The following is a 10,817-nucleotide window of genomic DNA, read 5'->3' as shown; positions in this document are numbered from 1 at the left end:
AGTTTGAAGCATAGTGGTATTAGGTCTTCTCTGAATGTCTGATAGAATTCTGCACTAAACCCATCTAGTCCTGCGCTTCTTTTATCGTTGGGAGACTTTAAATGAATGCTACTATATCATTATGGGTAATGTTTATCTGATCCTGATTTAATTTTGGTATTTGGTGTCTGCCTAGAAAATTGTTTATTTCTTCCAGATTTTCCAGTTGTGTTTTGTAGCAGGATCTGATGATTTTCTGATTATCCTGTTTATACTGTTACATCGCCCTTCTCATTTCTGATTTTGTTAATTTGGATACTGTCTCTGTGCCCTCTGGTTAGTCTGCATAAGGATTTATCTATCTTGTTGATGTTCTCAAAGAACCAGCTCCTGGTTTTGTTGATTCTTTGTATAGTTATGTCTGTTTCTACTTGCTTGGTTTCAGCCCTAAATTTGATTATTTCCTGCCATGTACTCCTCATGGGTTTATTTGCTTCTTTTTGTTCTAGAGCTTTCAGGTGTGCTGTAAAGCTGCTAGTGTAAGCTCTCTCCATTTTCTTTTTGGAGGCACTCAGAGCCATGGTTTTTCCTCTTAGCATTGCTTTCATTGTGTACCTTATGTTTGGGTATGTTGTGCCTTCATTTTTAGTAATTTCTAACAAGTCTTTGATTTCTTTCCTTGGTTCTTTCTTGACAAAGTTATCATTGAGTAGAGCATTGTTGTTCTTCCATGTGTAAGTGGGCTTTCTGTTTTTTCCTGCTGCTATTGAACACCACCCTTGCTCCATAGAGCTCTGATAGGCATGGCATTATTTCAATCTTTATATATCTGTTGAGGTATGTTTTGTGTCCAATTATATGGTCCGTTTTGGAGATGGCACCATGAGGTGCTGAGAAGAAGGTATATTCTTTTGATTTAGGATAAAATGTTCTATAGATACCTGTTATGTCCATTTGGTCCATTACTTCTGTTAGTTTAGCTGTGTCTCTGTTTAGTTTTGTTTCTATGATCAGTCCATTGCTGATAGTGATGTGTTGAAGTCTCCCACTATTATTGTGTGAGGTGCAATGTGTGCTTTGAGCTTAAGTAATATTTCTTTCATGAAGGTGGATGCCCTTGTATTTGGAGGAGAGATGTTCAGAATTCAGAGTTCTTCTTGGTTGATTTTTCCTTTGATGAGTATGATGTGTTTTTCATTTTTTGATACCTTTGGTTAAAAGTCGATTTTATTCAATATTAGAATGGCTGCACCAGCATATTTCTTGGGATCAATTGCTTGAAAAATTGTTTTCCATCCCTTTCCTCTTTGACACTGAAGTATATTTCCTGTAGGCAGCAAAATTCTGGGTACTGTTTATGTATTCAGTCTGCTAGTCTATGTCTTTTTATTGGGAACTTGGGTTCATTGATGTTAAGAGATATTAAAGAATAGTGATTGCTGCATCCTGTTGTTTTTTATGTTATTTTTATGTTTGTGTGGCTATCTTTTTTGGGTTTGTTGAAAGAAGATTACTTTCTTGCTTTTTCTAGGGTGTACTTTCCCTCCTTGTGTTGGTGTTTCCATCTCTTATCCTTTGTAGGGCTGACTTTGTGGAAAGGCATTTTGTAAATTTGGTTTTGTCATGGAATGTTTCTCCATCTATGGTAATTGAATATTTTGATGGGTATAGTAGCCTGGGCTGGCATTTTGCCGAAGATATTTACTGTTCCTTTAAGTTGGGAATCTTTGCTCTCTTTTGTACCTCTTATCCTTAGGTTTGGTCTCCTCCTTTTGTCTTGGAATTCCTGGATGTTTTGGGTGAGGAGCCTTTTGCATTTTGTATTTTCTTTGTCGGTTGTGTCAGTGTTTTCTATGGTAGCTTCTGCTGCTGAGACTCTCTTCTATCTCTGTGTTTTGTTGGTGATGCTTGCATCTATGTCTCCTGATCTCTTTCCTAGGTTTTCTATTTCCAGGGTTGTCTTTCTTTGTGATTTCTTTATTGTTTCAGTTTCCATTTTTAATCCTAGATGGTTTTGCTCAATTCCTTCACCCCTTTGTTTGTGTTTTCCTGTATTTCCTTGAGGGATTTTTGTGTTTCCTCTTTAAGGGCTTCTATTTGTTTACCTATATTCTCCTGTATTTCTTTAAGGGAGTTTTTTATGGCCTTCTTAAAGTCCTCTTCCAGCACCATGAGATGTGATTTTAAATCAGATTCTTCCTTTTGTGGTGTGTTGAGGTATCCAGGGCTCACTGTGGTGGGAGTTCTGGGTTCTGATGCTGCCAAGTAGCCTTGGCTTCTGTTGCTGTTGTTCTTGCCCTTAATTTTCATCTTCTGGTCATCCCTGGTGTAAGCTGTTCTTCCTGTCTCTGACTGTGGCTTGTCTCTCGTGCAAGCCTCCCTGTCAGTACTACTGGGAGACCAATTCTCTCCAGGCAGATTTTGGGTATGGAGAGCTGTGGCAGAGCTGTTGTTGATTCTTATTTAGTGACATTTCTGGTTACCAGTTTTGAGGCTTACATGAGTGTGATCTTACATTTGATAATGTAATAATCCGTTCTGCTCTTGTGATGATGGCCCCATGTGCTAGGGCTAATAGCCCCTGGAAATGTCGACGAATCCACAGCACTCTAGTCCTAGTACCTGGGCCCTTCCTGCTACTTTTTCTCTGGAATCTCTCCCTGTATCCCATTTCTGGGAGGACACTGTTCTGTCCCACGTGAGGTTTCTTTCTTGTTGGAAAGCAGCAACACAGCCTCATCAGGGCATTTCCTATCTTCTGGGTGCATCACTTAAAGACTCTGGACCGGACCCTTTGGAGACATTCCTGCCCTCTGCTGGGACCCAGCAGGAGAGTAGATTGCCTTTGTGTTTGCAATGCTGCTGCTCTTCTCCCTAAGGGTCCTTGTTGAGTGACTGCAAGAGACAATCTTGGTGTGTAAGTATGCCTTCTTTAGTGTGGGTGTCATTTGGAGTATCCTGAAGAAAAGAAGGCCAGGCCCAGTGGTTCTTCTCCATCTTCTTTGACTAGTCTTATGGCCATAGGCTGCCATTAGACCATTGGATGATGATGAGTCCAATATGCCTAAGTTGGGCGTGCTTCCAATCCTCTTTAGTCCTAGAGGTAAGCATCATCAACATCATCAAAGGTAGAGAATGGGGCCATAACTGGACTCACTGGCTGAACCTGGGTTGTGCATTTATGCTATTGTAGAGCTCCCACTTTCAGGAAGCAATAGGATGCCATGGTCTGGTTATACTTTTATTGAAGTAATAAATCTAAAATATGGGCTTGGAACCTAAGCCATTCCTTTGCTACCATGATTGCAAGATCTGGAATGAAGGGATCAGGTCCTCATAGGGATTTAAGAACCCCCTTCCAGTATTCCTTGAACCAGGGGTGCATGCAAACATCTTTGACTGTTAGAGTACATGTGGGATTGACTCACATTAAGAGTTTAGCAAGCCCTCCAGCTCTTCTGACACCACAAAGCAGGCAGGATACACACCTGTTCTATGAAGACAGAGTCAAATGGGACCTTTCCAAATCTCATGAAATATAAGACTACACCTAAGTTCCCTCTTGTGTTCTTTGGACTACCATAAATTTTGCACGTCATCACCCGAGTAAATACAACAGTGCCTATCAGGACATGCTGTGATTCAACTTGTGTACTCAGGACAAAGCACATGATATTGATTTTTCCTTTCTTGTCCAAGAAAATATTTTCTAGCTCAGATTCCTGTGAACTAAATTGTTCCCATCACAACAGATCATTTGTGCTACTGTTATTTGCCTAGGTATTTCACTGGCCTTGTCCTCTTCTATGTGACCAGAATTTCAGATGCATTTGCAAAGCTGTTGATCTTCAACCAGCAACTTGACTAGGTATAGTCTTATCTGTGACTCAGTTAGGTGGAGGAGCAAGACAATGTTGGGGTGTTCGAACCTCATCGTTCTATCCGTCATGGTCTTGTTCAGCTGCCACCATTGCTCCTTCTGTACAAGCACTTTGAGCTTGACTTCCACTGCCTCAGCACCTTCCCTGTCCAAGTGCCTCCACTATCACAGGATCACTTCTGTTGCAGAAACCACCCTGTCTCAAGACCTCCAATGTGCAAGACCTCTACTGAGGCACAGTGGGAGAATAGGTTGTTTTCTGAGTTCTCATTTCTGCTGCTCTTATCACTGAGGCTGCTTGTTGGATGAATGCAGGAGCCTCTCCTGGCATGTATGCATGATGTGTACAGTATGCATGGTATGTACAGCATGTCTGATTTGTCCAGTGTGGGTCCTCTGTATTGTCCTGAAGAGAAGGCCAGGCCCAGAGGCTCTTCTGCCTCCTCTTTGACTACCCTTATGGTCAAAATTGCAGACAGGAGACCAATGGAGGGTGACTAGACCAGTGTAGCTAGGGTGTGCTCGCTTCCACACTTCTCTAGTTCTACAGGGAATGCAGAAGCATCATGAAGGGTAGGTAATGGCGCCACAACTTGACTCACTGATTGAGCCTGGGTTCTAAGAACGATGCCACTAGAGAGACAACACTTGCAGTAAGCCATAAGATGCCACTGTTTGGTTAGGGTTTCTTGATGTAATTAATGTATAATATTTTGGACTTAAAATACAATGTATAGCATCGCATCAACAATGGCTGTTTCTAGCATAAGAGGGAACCGTTCTTCATAGGGATTCAGGAATGCCCTCCAGTCTTCCTTGAAGCACTGGTGCATAATTATGTTTGTGAATATCAGCATATATCTGGGGTTGGCTGTCCTTAAGAAGCCAAGCATGTCTGCCAGCTCTTCTGACACTCTGCAGTGGGCAGGTCACTTACATGGCACAACATGTCTTCTCAGCTCTTGTATGACAACAAAGTTCAATGGGACCCTTCCTATTACCACACGTTATACACATACCCCTAAGGTCCATATGTCAATTTTGGGACCATGGTAAATATTTCCTAGCAAGGGTTATGGAGAAACAAAGTGGCGCACAATACCAGTTCATCATTTGTCCAGGTTCAATTCCTGCTATCACAGTACCTCTACTCTCTTAGGACCTCCACTATTGCAGAGACTAAATTGTTTCAGGACCTCCAATGTTGCAGTGCATCCATTAGCAAAGGACTTCCACTGTCTGAGCCTTACGTGCACTGTCTCAGAATCTCCAGTAGGGAAGGAAGTCCAATGATGCAGTACCTCTACTTTTGAGGACTTCCACTGTTGCAGGACCTCCACTAGCCCATTCCCTTCACTGACCCAACTCCTCCTCTGTTGCAGGACTTCTGCTGTTGCAGTACCTACAATGTTGTAGCAACTGCATTGTCTCAGGATCGCAACTGTTACAGGACTTCCAATGTTGCAGGATCTCCACTGTTGCATGACAACCACTGTCAGAGGACCACCACCCTCAAAATTACTCTACTGTTCAAGCATGTCCATTTTCACAATAACTTCCATGACTCAGGATGTCCAATGTCTCAGGACCTCCACTGTTGCAGTTCTTCCACTGTTGCAGCATCTCCACTGGTAGAGGAATTCCACTGTCATAGCCTCATCTCCACTGTATGAGGACCTCCAGTATTGGAGGAATTCCAATGTTGCTTTACCTCTAATTTCAAGGACTTCACTGTTGCATCTCCTCCATCGTTGCTGGACCTCCACTGTCCCACACTTACCTCTATTGTATCGAGACTTCCAATGTTGCAAGACCAGCACCTCACTCTCTCAGAACCTCCACTATTGTAGGAATTCCAATCTTGCGGGAACTCTACTGTCCCAGGACCTCCACTGTCAAAAGATGTCCACTATTAGAGCAACTCCATTGTGACAGAAGCTCCACTGTCTCCGGACCTCTATGTTGCAGGACCTCCACTGTCTCAGGACCTCCACTATCTCAGTGGCTCCACTGTTGCAAGATCTACACTGTCCCAGGACCTGCACTGTCACAGCATCTCTGTTGTCACTTATTCTAAAACACTGCTTGGTATTAATCGTGAGGCTTAATGGAATGTGACGTTACTTTTGAAAATACAAGAATTTGATCTGTGGCTGGTGATACTGATGGCCACATGCGCAGTGACCAGTAGCCATGGGAAGGTTCCATAAGCCTGTGAACCTCTAGTCCTCATATTTTGGAAGCTGTTGCCTTGAGGGGATGATAGAGTCCAGCTGAAGGGCTGGCATCAGCAAGACAAGTCTCTAAAGTTCTGTGGAAGTCTTCGGGTGTAGCAAGATTCATAAAGTACTTACAGAATGTAAGTTCCTGAGTACTAAGGAAAAAAATCCATGATTTTTACTTTTCCATTCTTGTCCAAGAATATATTATCTGCTTTCAGGTCCCTGTTATCTATACTGTGCCTATCAGGTAGCTCAGTGCTGCTCGAATTTACCTAAATATTTCTCTGGCTATGTCCTCCTATAGTTGGCCAGACATTCAGATGAGTTTGTAAAGCTGTTGACCTTCATCTTGACCACAAAGCTGTTGTTGTCAATCATCCTTTGTATATCTGCCATGGCCATGACTGGTCTGGCAGCATTTCCTCCATGGATCTGGAAGATTCCCTGAGCCCATAGTCCACTAGTCCTCACCTTGTGGAAGCTGTTGTCTTTAGGGACTGGTGCAGGCCAGTTTCAGGAATGGGTACAACAAGACAAGTCTGTAGAGTGGGGAACACATCAGCGAATTTTCTCCCTGTTGGAAGAGGAGAAATCCAAGAGAGGGATAAATCTTGGGGCAGAGCAAGAATCCTTAGTCCTTACAGAGCACAAGAAGGAAACAATTTTGGGGAAATGCAAACGAGAGGCTGGAGCAAGCGGGACAGAGCAGATTGGGAAGGACAAAGCACAGATGAACCTAGGCTGTGTCTGTCTGCCACTTGTTCTCCATATGCTCTTCCTTTGCCACATTTCTGTGGTTGGGGTGGGGCAGCATGGTGACTCTGATCTGTCCCAGCAGAGGTTGCTTTCTTGATGGAAAGCAGCAAAATAGCTTCATCAAGGTATTTCCTAATTTCTTGATCAATCCCATAAAGCTTCTGGTGGAGGCTCCTGCTGGGGAATGTCTTGCCCTCTGCTGAGGCACATCAGGGAGTAGAGTGTCTTCTGTGTTCTCATTGCTGCTTCTCTTGTCAATGAGACTGCTTGTTGAGTGAATGCAGGGCACACTCCTGCCATATATGTATTCTTGTTCCAGTGTGGGTATCTTCCAAAGCGGCCTGAAGTAGTCCAGGCCCAGGTGCTCTTCTGCCTCCTCTTTTACTAGCGTTATGGCCATAGGCATTCCCTAGACTATTGGATAAGACTAGACCTATATGCCTAGGGTGGGCTTGCTTCAATTCTTCTTTAGCCCTAGAGGGATGGCCCATTAAGAGTAAGGAGGAAGGCCATAAATGCTATCACTGTCTGAGTCTGCATTGTACAGCCATGCTCCTGGAGAGCCTGCAGGAAGGAACAGGATGTCATTGTCTGGTTTTATTTTCTTTGACTTAATACGTCTAAAATATCTTTGGCTGGGAGCACAATATATTTATTCCATTGCTTCCACAACTTCAGGATCCAGCCTAGAGGGATCAGTTCCTCTTGGGGATTTGGGAACCTCTTGCACTCTTCCTTGATCCTGGGTGGTTTCATCATGTCTGTGACTTTCAGACAATATCTGGGATTGACTGTCATTAAGAGGCTAAGAAGGTCCTAAAGAACTTCTGACACACCACTGTGGGAAAGATACACACATGCCACAACTTATCTTCTCAGCCTTAGTATGACAACAGAGTCAAATGGGATGTTTACTAGTACAATAAATTTTTCGCCTCCTTCTAAGGTCCACATGTCCTTCTTTAGACCATCATAAAGTTTACCTAGAGAGAGTTCAGGAGAACTAAACAGATAAGCACTACAGTTCTGGTTCAGGATTTGCTCTGGTTCAACTTGGGCACTAAGGACAAAGTCGATGATTTTGACTTTTCCATTCTTGTCCAAGAAAATATTATGTTTTCAGGTCCCTGTTAACTGTACTATGCCCATCCTGGTAGCTCAATTCTGCTCTTATTTGCCTAAATATTTCCCTGGCCTTGTACTCCTCTAGGTGAGCCGGCATCCACATATATTTGTAGAGCTGTTGAGCTTCAACACTCACCATGACAAGGTGTAGATTTGTCTAATACTCAATTTCTTGGAGAAGTGAGATGACTTTTGGGTTGTCAATCATCCTCCTTCTTTCTGTGATGGCCATTCCTGGCTGGCACCATTGTGTCTTCCTTACAAGCACTTTGATGGCCATTGTAGCAGGTCCTCCCTTGTCCCAGAGACTCTCCAGTCCTGGAACCCCCACTCTCAGAGGACATCCATTATCCTAGGACAACCTCTGTCCCAGCTTGCCCCTGTCTTTGGACTTGCAATTTGTAGGACCTCTACTGGCACAGGAAGTCCACTGTTGCAGGACCTCCATTTTTGGACCAATGGCTCTGTCTCAAGACCTTAACTGTTGAAGAACCTCCACTGTCTCAATTCCACCACCGTCACAGGACTTCCAGCCTCATAGGACCTCTGCTGTTCAAGCATGTCCACTATCCCAGGACCTCCACTCTCTCAGGACACCCACAGTTCCAGTTCCTCGACTGTTGCAGCCCCTGCATTAGTGTAGGCCATCCACTATCCCAGCCCCATTTCCACTGTCTCAGGACCTTCACTATTGTAGGAAGTGTAATGTTGCAGGACCTCTGATTTTGGTGGACTTCCACTAGTGCAGGGGCTCCAATGTGGTAGAACCTGTACTGTTGCAGGACATCCACTGTCCCTGCAATTGTACTGTTGCAACACCTCCACTGTTGCAAGACACCCACTGCTGCAGCAACTCAGTTGTCATACAAAGTCCATTGTCTCTGGACCCCAATGTTGCACGACATCCACTCTCTCAGGACCTCCACTATCACAGTGCACTATCACTGTTGCAGGATCTACACTGTCCCAGCACCTGTACTGTCACAGTGTCTTCATTGTCACTTATTCTACAACATTGCTGCTTACTAACTTTTTTTTTTTTTTTTTTTTTTTTAAGGATTTAACTTTCTTATTAAGGCCCCAGTTTCCAATGCTCTTGCCCACATCAACTTCTTTTTTTTTTTTATTATTCGATATAATTTATTTACATTTCAAATGATTTCCCCTTTTCTAGCCCCCCCACTCCCCGAAAGTCCCGCAAGCCCCCTTCTCTTCCCCTGTCCTCCCACCTACCCCTTCCCACTTCCCCGTTCTGGTTTTGCTGAATACTGTTTCACTGAGTCTTTCCAGAACCAGGGGCCACTCCTCCTTTCTTCTTTTACCTCATTTGATGTGTGGATTATGTTTTGGGTATTCCAGTTTTCTAGGTTAATATCCACTTATTAGTGAGTGCATACCATGATTCACCTTTTGAGTCTGGGTTACCTCACTTAGTATGATATTCTCTAGCTCCATCCATTTGCCTAAGAATTTCATGAATTCATTGTTTCTAATGGCTGAATAGTACTCCATTGTGTAGATATACCACATTTTTTGCATCCACTCTTCTGTTGAGGGATACCTGGGTTCTTTCCAGCATCTGGCAATTACAAATAGGGCTGCTATGAACATAGTAGAACATGTATCCTTATTACATGGTGGGGAGTCTTCTGGGTATATGCCCAGGAGTGGTATAGCAGGATCTTCTGGACGTAAGGTGCTCAGTTTTCGGAGGAACCGCCAGACTGATTTCCAGAGTGGTTGTACCAATTTGCAACCCCACCAGCAGTGGAGGAGTGTTCCTCTTTCTCCACACCCTCTCCAACACCTGCTGTCTCCTGAATTTTTAATCTTAGCCATTCTGACTGGTGTAAGATGAAATCTTAGGGTTGTTTTGATTTGCATTTCCCTAATGACTAATGAAGTTGAGCATTTTTTAAGATGCTTCTCCGCCATCCGAAGTTCTTCAGGTGAGAATTCTTTGTTTAACTCTGTACCCCATTTTTTAATAGGGTTGTTTGGTTTTCTGGAGTCTAACTTCTTGAGTTCTTTATATATATTGGATATTAGCCCTCTATCTGATGTAGGATTGGTGAAGATCTTTTCCCAATTTGTTGGTTGCCGATTTGTCCTCTTGATGGTGTCCTTTGCCTTACAGAAACTTTGTAATTTTATGAGGTCCCATTTGTCAATTCTTGCTCTTAGAGCATACGCTATTGGTGTTCTGTTCAGAAACTTTCTCCCTGTACCGATGTCCTCAAGGGTCTTCCCCAGTTTTTTTTCTATTAGCTTCAGAGTGTCTGGCTTTATGTGGAGGTCCTTGATCCATTTGGATTTGAGCTTAGTACAAGGAGACAAGGATGGATCAATTCGCATTCTTCTGCATGCTGACCTCCAGTTGAACCAGCACCATTTGTTGAAAAGGCTATCTTTTTTCCATTGGATGTTTTCAGCCTCTTTGTCGAGGATCAAGTGGCCATAGGTGTGTGGGTTCATTTCTGGATCTTCAATCCTGTTCCATTGATCCTCCTGTCTGTCACTGTACCAATACCATGCAGTTTTTAACACTATTGCTCTGTAGTATTGCTTGAGGTCAGGGATACTGATTCCCCCAGATTTCCTTTTGTTGCTGAGAATAGTTTTAGCTATCCTGGGTTTTTTGTTGTTCCAGATGAATTTGATAATTGCTCTTTCTAGCTCTGTGAAGAATTGAGTTGGGATTTTGATGGGTATTGCATTGAATCTGTATAGTGCTTTAGGCAAAATGGCCATTTTAACTATATTGATTCTGCCGATCCATGAGCATGGGAGGTTTTCCCATTTTTTGAGGTCTTCTTCCATTTCCTTCTTCAGAGTCTTGAAGTTCTTGTCATACA

The sequence above is a fragment of the Apodemus sylvaticus genome, chromosome 23 (assembly GCF_947179515.1).
Source record: "Apodemus sylvaticus chromosome 23, mApoSyl1.1, whole genome shotgun sequence".
Classification (NCBI taxonomy): domain Eukaryota; kingdom Metazoa; phylum Chordata; class Mammalia; order Rodentia; family Muridae; genus Apodemus; species Apodemus sylvaticus.
This window is presented reverse-complemented; position numbering follows the sequence as displayed.